General features: G+C 40.2%; 1 protein-coding gene across 6 annotated transcripts in view; it reads right to left on the bottom strand.

Moving 5' to 3' along the window:
- LOC148956364 (F-BAR domain only protein 2) overlaps positions 1-12,041 on the bottom strand; it is a 175,450-nt gene that overhangs the window by 50,095 nt on the left and 113,314 nt on the right. The gene's annotated exons all lie outside the window — the stretch shown is intronic.

Raw genomic sequence — 12,041 nt, forward strand, 5'->3', positions numbered from 1 at the left:
ATGTAACGGACTCTCAGCACTACCGTATACTCTAAAAAGTGTCTTAACTTTCAGTAAACACAAGTTGAGACTGTTACACAAGCTTAACACAATGCAAAGTACTTTCAAAAACGGGTAATCCCTACTCTAGTGGATTGGAAAAAGATTTGGAAAAGAAAAAATTAAATAAATAAACAGTGCACTATCTTTTAATGACAAATTTATTTATCTTCGGATAAGTTATAAATAACCTCATAATCAAATTCCATATGTGTTGACTTATTAAAGAGACACGTGTCTCTCACGTAATTTTGTTCCCAGGGTTGTCATATACAACAAAAGGTCATAGGAAGTTGGAGAGTGTTCATTTGATCACACTTTCTTACTTTTCTTGCCCTTTAAGAACCAAAGGGGAGGCAACATGCTATTCCTTCTGCGTCCTATGTGCCCCCGGTCACCATGCCTTCCAGGTTGGTCTCGAAGCCAAAATTTCAAGGGGCCATTTTAATCAAAACAGTTAAGAGGCCTGGAAAATGTGCCTCCAAGGGCAACAAGATAAGGACAAACCCTAGGTTATGAGTTGAAATAACACAAATGGGACATCTAAAGCATAGTCTTCATAGATAAATTTGAATAGAAAGTTTGAAAAGTTACTGATTGTTGAAATCACAGTTACAAAAATATTTTTAATCTGTATGATTAAAGGGCCCAGAGACAAGCCCTTCTGCATGTGCTCCCACAACACGTCTTCTATCTGGTTAAAATTCATCAAAATAAGCTTCGGATCAAACTGACCTCCCGTCGATGACCTTTAGCACGCCCACGGACAATCTAAATGGACACGTTTACATAGCACACAGTAATGTACGAAATCTCAGAACTAAATTTGACCAGTTCCTGTATTTTGTGAACTCTGTCAAACCGTCTTTTATTTGCAGTACTGAGACCAATTTCAACCATGAGGTAGTGAGCAGCGAGGTTGCCATACAGGGGTACACGCTCTTCAGGCAGGACCGAGTATGCAACGACAGTGCAAAACATGGAGGAGGAGGTGTTCCCGTTTACATACAGAACCATATACCGTACTCATGTACGAATCTCCCAAAATCAGCAGGCGAAGAAGCTCTGTGGGTTAGCGTAACCCTTCCAAATAAGTATGTGATTTTGGGGACTGTATATAACCCTCCAACCTGCCAGAGTACTAGTTACATCGAAACCTCACTTGATTATATTCGGGACATATATGCTAAATCTGCCATTATCCTCCATGGAGACGTCCACATTCATCATAGCGTATGCCTCCTTAGCAAAAATACTGATAATGAGGGGTCAGACCTGTATGATCTTTCTCTTTCATTAATTAAAAAAACTTTTTCCACAACATAAGTTTTTCAAGGAAAAGTAAAGAACACCATTAAACAAAAAATGAGCAAAAATAAAATAAAATAATCTACAAAGCTTGAAACTACCAAAAATCAGCATCTATATATAAATCAACCCAAAAACGAACAGAAATTACAATAAATAACCGAGTCCAAGTCAAACCGAGCAGAAATAACATAAGTCGGGTGCATGCAAAACCCCTATGCCTTCACAAGGCCAGAACAAAATTTGCACTTTACTGAAAAAAATATAAATGTTTTTGGTTTTATACCTTTAATAAATCAAATAATTTTAACATTTTAATTACTAAATATCAGTATATGTATATTAAACTGACAATGCAGATTCATCTGTATTGTTTCAATAAAGTGCAAATTTTATTCTGGCCTTGGGAAGGAACAGGAGTTTTATGCCAAACTTATGTTAATTTCTGCTCGTTTTGAGTTTGACTCGGTTAATTATTGTAATTTCTGTTCGTTCTGGGTTTCATTTATTTATCGATGCTGATTTGTGGTAGTTTCGAGCTTGGTAGATTATTTGACTTTACTTTGGCTCATTTTTTGTTTAATGGAGTTCTTTACTTTTCTTTGAAAAACTTATTTTGTGGAAAAAGTTTTTTTAAATTAATTTCTGTTCGTTTTATATTGACATAGTCTTTTCAGGGAAAAATAAAATAACACTTTAAACCTTTTCATTTTTTAAGACCTTATAATTTGGCCTGCTATTTGTATGCTGGAGAAAAATTTTCAGCAATTTTTAACAACATACAACCATTTAAAAATCTGGACACAAATAGTATTGCTTAACTTAGTTTCATACCTCCTCTAGTTGACCCGAAATGAAAAACTTGATACCATTCGCAAAAAAATCTGTTTACTATCTTTGATAGCTTGGATACACTTACACTATTTTGATTTGGTTAAATTTTAAGAGCAGAAGTAGCCTCGAAAGTTTGAACATAATACCCTATGTCGTTCTTGGGATACTGCTGACATGCCTTATTGGGAATTAGTATTATCACAGTGCATTTTGATTTAATCTTAAGGCAACATTTAGTTTTTAAACATAATAGGCAAATGGGAGGGTAGGAGTGGAAGAGGAATTAGTTGCCCTCCAATCACTTTCGACTATTAAAAAGAGCACAAGCCCTTTCAATTTTCAATCGAATGAGCCCCTTTCAAAGTTCCCACGACAACTCCTTCGATACGAAGTGCCCTGGTCTAAACAACAACAACAACAGAAAATATAATTAATCACTTTCGATTATTAAAAAGGGCACTAGCCCTTTGAATTTCAAATCGAATGAGCCCTTTTCTGAAGTTTCTATGACAACGCCTTCTATAAAACCTTATATGCCCCTAGGGCATAACTTAAAACCCTTGCCCTGAGGGCTGTGGGTGAGTATCCTCCTCAAAAACATATTTTATCTATGGAAATCAACAACCCTTAACAAATTGGATATCACAAAAATTTGATTGGATGTATTTGGGGAACCTTCGGGCATGGGGGTGTGGGGCGAGTTGCCCCCCAATAATTTTTGACTATTAAAAAGGGCACTAGCCCTTTGAATTTCCAATCGAATGAGCTGTTTTTGAAGTTTCCACAACAACGCCTTCTATAAAAACATTATATGCCCCCTGGGCATAACTTCAAACCCTTCCCCTGAGGGTTGTGGGGGAGCGTCCTCCTCAAAAACATATTTTCTATCTGGAAATCATCTACACTGACCCAATAGCTATCTCAAAATTTTGATTGGTTGTGTTTGAGGGAAGGATGGGCGTGGGTAGGGTTAGTTGCACTCCAATCCCTTTTGACTATTATAAAGGGCATTAGCCCTTTCAATTTCCAATCGCATTAGCCTTTTTTGAAATTTCTACTACAACACCATCTATAAAAAAATTATATGCCCCCAGGAAATAACTTAAAACCCTTGCCCTGATGGTTGTGGGGGAGTGTCCTTCAAAAAACATATTTACTGTCTGGAAATAAACTAGCCTACGCTAAACAAAATGGCTATCTCAAAATTTTGATTGGATGTGCTTGGGTGAATGATGGACGTTGGGGGGGGGGCTAGTTACCCTCCAACCACTTTCGACTATTAAAAAGGGCACTAGCTCTTTAAATTTCCAATCATATGAGTCCCTTTGGAAGTTTTTATGACAACGCCTTAGATAAAAACATTATATACCCCAGGATATAACTTAAAACCCTTGCCCTGAGGGTTGTTGGGGAGTGTCCCCCTAAAAAAATATTTTCTATCTGGAAATCAACTAGCCTACGCTGAACAAAATGGCTATCTCAAAATTCTGGTTGGATGTGTGTGGTGGAATGATGGGCGTGGGGGAGGAGCTAGTTCCCCTCCAATCACTTTCAACTATTAAAAAGGGCACTAGACCTTTGAATTCAAAATCGAATGAGCCTGTTTTGAAGTTTCTACGACAACACCTTCTATAAAAACCTCATATGCCCCCATGGCATAACTTAAAACCCTTGCCCTGAGGGTTGTGAGGGAGAGTCCTCCTTAAAAACGCATTTTCTATCTGGAAATCAACTACGCTGAACAAAATACCAATCTCACAATTTTAATTGGATGTGTTTGGGTTAATGATGGGTGTGGGGGGGGGGCTGGTTGCCCTCCAATCACTTTCGACTATTATAAAGGGCACTAGCCCTTTGAATTTTCAATCGAAAGAGCCTGTTTTGAAGTCTCTACGACAACAACTTAGATAAAAACCTTAGATTGCCCCAGGGCAGACCTTAAAACCCTTGCCCCGCGGGGTGTGGGGAGTCTCCTTCTTAAAAAGATATTTTCAATCTCAAAATCAGCAACATTGACAAAATGCCTATCTCAAAATTTTTATTGGATGTGTTTGGGGAAATGATAGGCGTGGGGGGTGGGCTAGTTGCCTTCCAATCGCTTTCGACTATTAAAAAGGGCACTAGCCCTTTGAATTTCAAATCGAATGCGCTGTTTTTGAAATTTCCACAACAACGCCTTCTATAAAAACATTATATGCCCCCTGGGCATAACTTAAAACCCTTAACCTTAGGGTTGTGGGGGACCGTCCTCCTTAACAAAATATTTTCTATCAGGAAATCAACTACGCTGACCCAATAGCTATCTCAAAATTTTGATTGGATGTGTTTGAGGGAAGGATGGGCGTGGGTAGGGTTAGTTGCCCTCCAATCACTTTCGACTATTAAAAAGGGCACTAGCCCTTTGAATTTCCAATCGAATTAGCCTTTTTTGAACTTTCTACGACAACACCTTCTATAAAAACCTTATTGGCCCCCAGGAAATAGCTTAAAACCCAAGCCCTGATGGTTGTGGGGGAGTGTCCTTCAAAAAACATATTTACTGTCTGGAAATAAACTAGCCTACGCTAAACAAAATGGCTATCTCAAAATTTTGATTGGATGTGCTTGGGTGAATGATGGACGTGGGGGGGACTAGTTGCCCTCCAATCACTTTCGACTATTAAAAAGGGCACTAGCCCTTTAAATTTCCAATCAAATGAGCCCCTTTTGAAGTTTCTATGACAACGCCTTCGATAAAAACTTTATATTCCCCAGGACATAACTTACAACCCTTGCCCTGAGGGTTGTTGGGGAGTGTCCTCCAAAAAACATATTTTCTATCTGGAAATCAACTAGCCTACGCTGAACAAAATGGCTATCTAAAAATTCTGATTGGATGTGTTTGGGGGAATGATGGGCGTGGGGGAGGAGCTAGTTCCCCTCCAATCACTTTCAACTATTAAAAAGGGCACTAGACCTTTGAATTCCAAATCGAATGAGCCTGTTTTGAAGTTTCTACGACAACGCCTTCTATAAAAACCTCATATGCCCCCATGGCATAACTTAAAACCCTTGCCCTGAGGGTTGTGAGGGAGAGTCCTCCTTAAAAACGCATTTTCTATCTGGAAATCAACTACGCTGAACAAAATACCAATCTCACAATTTTAATTGGATGTGTTTGGGTTAATGATGGGTGTGGGGGGGTCTGGGTGCCCTCCAATCACTTTCGACTATTAAAAAGGGCACTAGCCCATTGAATTTCCAAACGAATGAGCCAGTTTTTAAGTTTCTACGAAAACACCTTCTATATAAACCTTATATGGCCCCAGGGCAGAACTTAAAACCCTTGCCCCGAGGGTTGTGGGGGAGTGTCCTCCTCAAAAAGATATTTTCTATCTGGAAATCAGCAACATTGACAAAATGCATATCTTAAAATTTTGATTGGATGTGTTTGGGGGAATGATAGGCGTGGAGGGTGGGCTAGTTGCCCTCCAATCACTTTCGACTATTAAAAAGGGCAATAGCCCTTTGAATTTCCAATCGAATGAGCTAATTTTGAAGTTTTCACGACAAAGCCTTCTATAAAAACCTTATATGCCCCCAGGGCATAACTTAAAACCCTTGCCCCGAGGGTTGAGGGGGAGTTTGCTCCTCAAAAAGATATTTGCTATCTGTAAATCCGATACGCTGACAAAATGCCTACCTCAATATTTTATGGGACGTGTTTGGGGGAATGAGGGGCATGGGGGGGGCTATTTGCCCTCCAATAGCTTTCGACTATTAAAAAGGGCACTAGCCCTTTGAATTTCCAATCGAGTGAGCCTGCTTTGAAGTTTCTACGACAACGCCTTCTATAAAAGCCTTACATGCCCCCAGGGCATAACTTAAAACCCTTGCCCTGAGGGTTGTTGGGGAGTGTCCTTCGCAAAAACCAATTTTCTATCTACAAATCAACTACACCGAACCAAATGACAGTCTCACAGTTTTGATTGGATGTGTTTGGGGAAACGATGGGCGTGGGGGGGGCAATTTGGCCTCCAATCACTTTCGACCGCTGAATATTGCACTAGCCTTTTGAATTTCAATCGAATGAGCCTTTTTTGAAGTTTTTACGACAACGCCTTCTATAAAAAACCTTATATGGCCCCAGAGCATAACTCAAAACCCTTGCTCTGAGGGTTGTGGGGGAGTCTCCTCCTCAAAAACACATTTTCGCTCTTGAAATCAAATACGCGGAACAAAATGGCTATCTCACAATGTTAATTGGATGTGTTTGGGGGAACGATGGGCGTGGGGGGGGACTAGTTGCCCTCTAATCACTTTCGACTATTAAAAAGGGCACTAGGACTCTCGATTTCCAATTGAATGAACCCCTTTTGAAGTCTCTACGACGACCCCTTCTATATGAAGTGCCAGGCTTTAAAGAAAAAAAATAATAAACTGTACAGTGTGTCAACATTGATCTTATATGCCCTCAGGGCATAACTTAAAACCCTTGCCCCGAGGGTTGTGGGGGAGTGTCCTCCTCAAAAAGATATTTTCTATGTGGAAATCAACTACGCTAAACAAAATGGCTATCTCAAAATTATGATTGGAGGTGTTTGGGGAAGGATGGGCGTGGGGGGGGGGCTAGTTGCCCTCCAATCACTTTCGACTATTAAAAACGTCACTATCCACTCCAATTTCCAATCGAATGAGCCCTTTTCGAAGTTTTTACGACAACTCCTTCGATACGAAGTGCGCGGGTATGAAAAAAAAACAACAAAAAAAAAACATTGTGCCCACATCGTTCTTTACTTAGGCAGCACTGGCGCGCTGCCTATGATAAGGGCTTGAACAACTTGTTGAATTTGATGCAGACCACGGCCCAAACGAATCATGTCATTTTGAATTCTTCCTTACAGATCACCCAGATCCTTCAAGGTTAACGTTCATACTTTCAGATGTGCCCACGCTGTCGTAATAGCGTTTGGAAATCTTCATATTCCTCCCCCAATAAAGCACGAGTGACAAATCTGGCAATACAAAAGAGGAGATTAGGACAGCTTAAAAAAAGCACTTGCTTCTCAGCAATGCAGAACATTCCTCCTTGAAGGGTCCAATAAGTGCTTGCTGCATAAAAGTACCAGCGGGCCAAAGTTGAATCACAATTTATATACCATCGAAGTGGATACAAATGTCCAGCAAGGACAAACCTTGGTTCAACATCCACTTGAAAAAGGCTATCCAAGCAAAACAAAAGGCACACAAGCGATGGATACTCTCATAGAGTGAAAAAAAAAAACAATCTTGATTTTTTTAAAAGCACGTAAAGACGCAGTTTTCACAATTCGGCAATTCCCGGTTCAGTACCAAGCTTCCAAATGCTTCTGCTAAGAGCTACAGGAGAATTGTCAAAGAGGTTTTACCGTCATCTAAGGGAACTTTGGTTCCTTCTCTAAAAATTAACGACGAGACTATCGTGCAAGTTCCACAGGCGAAGACCGAAGCTCTTGCTATATCGTTTGGTGAGTTCTCTAATCTGAACAATAACAGTAAAGAAGTTCTTAATTTCCCTGATCGAACCAATACTGCAATTGATCGTGTAGACCATTCCACGACTAAAGCCCTTCGCGTGGTGAGGCATCTTGATGTGACCAAATCCATGGGCCCTGACAGCATACCAAATGCTTTCTTGAAGTTCTGTAGTATCAAATTAGCTGGACGTTTGTCATCACTTTTCCAGCTGTGTTTTTCCTACGGCACCTAGTCACATAAATGGAAATCTGGCCATGTGATTTCTATACCTAAACCAGATTGCGATCCAATGAGCGAGGGTCTATATAAGGCCTATTAGCCTTCTCTCCCGCACTGAGAAAGTTTACAAAAACGTTTCCAATCATACACTTTATCAGTACCTGGAGTCAAATGACCTTTTAGGCGACTGCAAATACGGATTCCACCGAAATGCTCAATGCTCGACTGCCTAGTGGTCCAACAAAAGGAGTGGAAAGAACTGTAAGCGGAAGAACATGACATCACGCTACTATCATTCGACATCACCAAAGCTTTTGACAGAGTATGGCATCATGGCCAACTAAAGAAACTTAACCCGTATGGTGTATGAGGACGTATGATGAATGAATGAGAGCTTTCATTCCGATCGTTCGCCATAGGTTGTTCTTGATGGGTTCAGCTTGTGTGAAAATCTAACAAAGGTAGGCGTTCCCCAGGGTAGTAACTTGAGACCTAATCTTTTCATTCTCTACATAAATAACATGAAAGACAACCTTGCAAGCCCTCTACACTCACTTTGCTGACGACACCAGGACACGCGTAGCCTTCCCAAAGCATGATGACCCAGTGCAAGCCGCGCTGCCTCTACAAACTGATCTTTTGGAAGCTGAAAAGTTGTTCGATGCATAGATGTTCAAATTCAATGCATCGAAAACAAAGGAGATACTCATCTTCCAATTAAAAATTCCACGCATACACCCCAACTTCATCTACATGAATGAAGCTATAAAGAGTCGACGAGCTACATCTCCTCGAAATCCACTTTTCTACAGATATCCATAGGAAACACCACCTCGATCGAGTTGAAACATCCTGTGCAAGAAATCTAGAAAGGGGTCACTCTTCGCAGCAAAAACCTTTCACCACTCGGACAGAACGCCCCACTTTACAAGTCTTGCATCGCCGAGTATGTATGCCCGCTGTATGCTGGTGCTCCAAAAACACGTTGCTAGGCACACTTCAGAATATTCAGAATAGGGCAAATTGGGCAGGTTCAGTTGTTCTCCATGACTCTATCCAGTCTATTAGTGAAAAAGATTAATAAACCGTCGAAGAATGGTTTCTACAAGTACATAAACTCACCTCCTTCTCTAGAGCTTTCTCGTATTATGCCCCCATTGCCCAAAGAATAAGAGAGATACGAAGGCACACAGCTCGGTCCAATTATCATACTGTTGACACGCTGAGAACAGAGTACTTGATAACTGCTTCATTTAGCGTTGCACTTCGATTTTGGATGATCTTCCTGGGGGTGTTATCCCTAAAAGTTCTCAGTCAACTCATTCAAAAGAAAGTTCAATCGTCATTTAAAACCTCCGTGATGGAGCGATGTGAAAGATTAGCGACAAATCAGGTATTTAAATGTACACGGCACTGGGAATTTGGAAATGATAAAAAAAAACTGTTGTATTCCTTTTCACTTATGATAATTTGGGGACCCTTAGTTCATAAATGCATACGCTCCTTCTCCAATTCTCTTTGGTAATATCCAGGCCATGTACTGAGAATGAGGGACCATGGAACCCCCAAGGAAACCTTCCAGCGGTAGCCTTCACGATAGAGAAGAAGGGATCGCCCCAAACACACACTATCCCGCACAGACCAGTCAGATCTCCACTCTCTTAGCAGATTTCTGTAACCCGAGCAGGAAGATATAGATACTGTCAAGACTGAAGAATCCTTGTCGATACCCTAGGTGCCTCTGGAGGCAGAGGAGGAATAAAGTCTAGGGTATATTCTCCGTTTCCTACCCCCTTTGGTCAACACTACGTAAACTGCTGCTCCAATCTCCTTTGGTCATCAATACCTGCTGCTCTGCCTACAGCGCCCTTTTAATCAAGTGCGCCTGTTGCTCCATCCCCAGCATCCTTGGTCATCAGTGCCAAAACTCTGTGCCTGACAGCCTTTGGTTTGGATAAAAGATTAAATCAAAACTATAATAAATCTAAACGATCTATACACAAATTTCTCAAATGGTGTTAGATTTCCACTAAATTTAGCATTTAAGAGTGTCTGAGCTTGTTGATCATAGTCAATGCTGAAGTGCCTCATGGCAATATTTCTTCTCTGTAGCTCATCTCATAGAATGTATAGTCATAGAAAGATAGAAAAGGGCTCATTTGATCGAAAGTTCGGGCTTCTAGTAACCTTGTTAAGAGCTAAAACCGTAAAGCAGGTAGCCCTCAACCCCTTTTCAACATCAAAAGTGCCCTTGTTAGCGGTTGCAGCGCTCGTGGTATAGCATCAACACAGCCATTCAATCACGACGATCAAAAAACATTAAGAAAATGCACCTTTGGGGGAAGCATGACAAGGGCAGCCGCAGGGATGTGGGCCGGAATCACACAAATAGGCAATAGCAAACAAATATTTAATAAACGCATTTAAAAAGAAAGATGGACATGTTTGACCTTACTTAAACTAGAATCTTCTAAGCATTGAAGTGAATTCTTTAGGCTCGTGCGCCCTCCAGTAGCCCCTACCTTGTATCTTGTGCCTATTTTGACGCATCGTCACTCGGTAGCCCTTTTGGCAATAGTGTAGTACGATCTCTCCCCTCCTCCCCTTTTTTGGTCAACAGTGCATACATTCCTCTTCCGACTCCCTTTAGTAAATAATGGGAGCGTTCTGTCTCCTACCCCGTCTGGCCAACTGCCTCCGACAGAAACGCTTTAGAAAATAATGCACACACTTCCTCTCCACAATCAACTTTTTAGCAGAAAGCTAAAAAGTCTGTACAGGAATCATGCAAGTATGTTAAATCTGTATGATTAGAGGGTAAAACGAAGTGGCCCTTAGAAACTTGGTAAAAAACTAAGAAAGTACTAACTCAGAGCAAAAACGATCCAAGCGCAAAGTGCAGAATTATTATTATTACGAAATCGGACAAAAGCCGATTATTTGGCAAATTATTAAACAGTTCGTGGTAACGAACTGTAAGTAAGGCTCAGTAGTAACTGAAACTATAAAAAACGGATTTTGATACCAATAGATACATCAGAAGAATCAGATTTTTATGCTGATTTTCAAATATATAAGTTTCATCAAGTTTAGTCTTACCCATCAAAAGTTTTTCGAAAAAAAGGGGAAATAACCCCTAAAAGTCATAAAACTCTAATAAAAATCACACCGTCAGAATCAGTGCATCAGAGAACACTACCATAGAAGTTTCAAGCTCCTATCTGCAAAAATGTGAAATTTTGTATTTTTTGCCATAAGAAAGATCACGGATGCGTGTTTTTTTTTTTTTTTTTTTTTCAGGGGTAATCGTATCGATCCAGTAGTGAGAGGGCTCATTCGAAACGAAATTATAAGTTTTAGTACCCTTTTTAAGTGACTAAGAAAATTGGAGGGCCACAGGGCCTCCTTCCACGCTCATTTTTTCCCAAAGTCACCCTATCAAAATTTTGTGATAGGCATTTTGTTCCGCATGGTCAAAAATCTAATAAATCTGTCTTTGAGGATGACTTAATCCCCCACAGTTCCCAGGGGAAGGGTTGCAAGTTATAAACTTTGCCCAGTCTTTACATATAGTATTGGTTATTGGGAAGTATACAGATGTTTTCAGGAGGAATTTTTTTCTAGTGGGGGGGGGGGGTTCGGGGTCAGAGTAGGGGTTACGGAGAAGGATCTTTCCATGGATGATATTTCCTTGGGGGAAGGAATATTTCCATGAAGGGGCGCCAGATTTCCCATCATTATTTAAAAACGATCAGAAATTAAATAAAGAAACAAGTTTTTTTCAACTGAAAATTAGGAGCAATATTAAAACTTAAAACGAACAGAAATTATTAGGTGTATGAGAGGGTTCGCCCCCTAGTCAATGCCTCGCTCTTTACGCTAAGTTTTTTTATAGGAAAATTAATATGCGAATTTCGCTTTAATTATTCATATACGGTGAGCCAAAATCAAAGCTGCATTAAATCAAAAACGTTCCGAAATTAACTAAAGAAAAACAAGTTTTTTTTAACTGAAAGTAAGGAGCGACATTAAAACTTGAAACGAACAGAAATTATTCCGTATATGAAAGGGGCTGTCCCCTCCTCAACGCCTCGCTCTTTACGCTAAAGTTTCTTTTTGTTTTAAAGAATAATGTTGTAAGACAG

The sequence above is a fragment of the Artemia sp. Qi Xiang Cuo genome, chromosome 1, assembly GCF_049724085.1.
Source record: "Artemia sp. Qi Xiang Cuo chromosome 1, ASM4972408v1, whole genome shotgun sequence".
Classification (NCBI taxonomy): Eukaryota; Metazoa; Arthropoda; class Branchiopoda; order Anostraca; family Artemiidae; genus Artemia; species Artemia sp. Qi Xiang Cuo.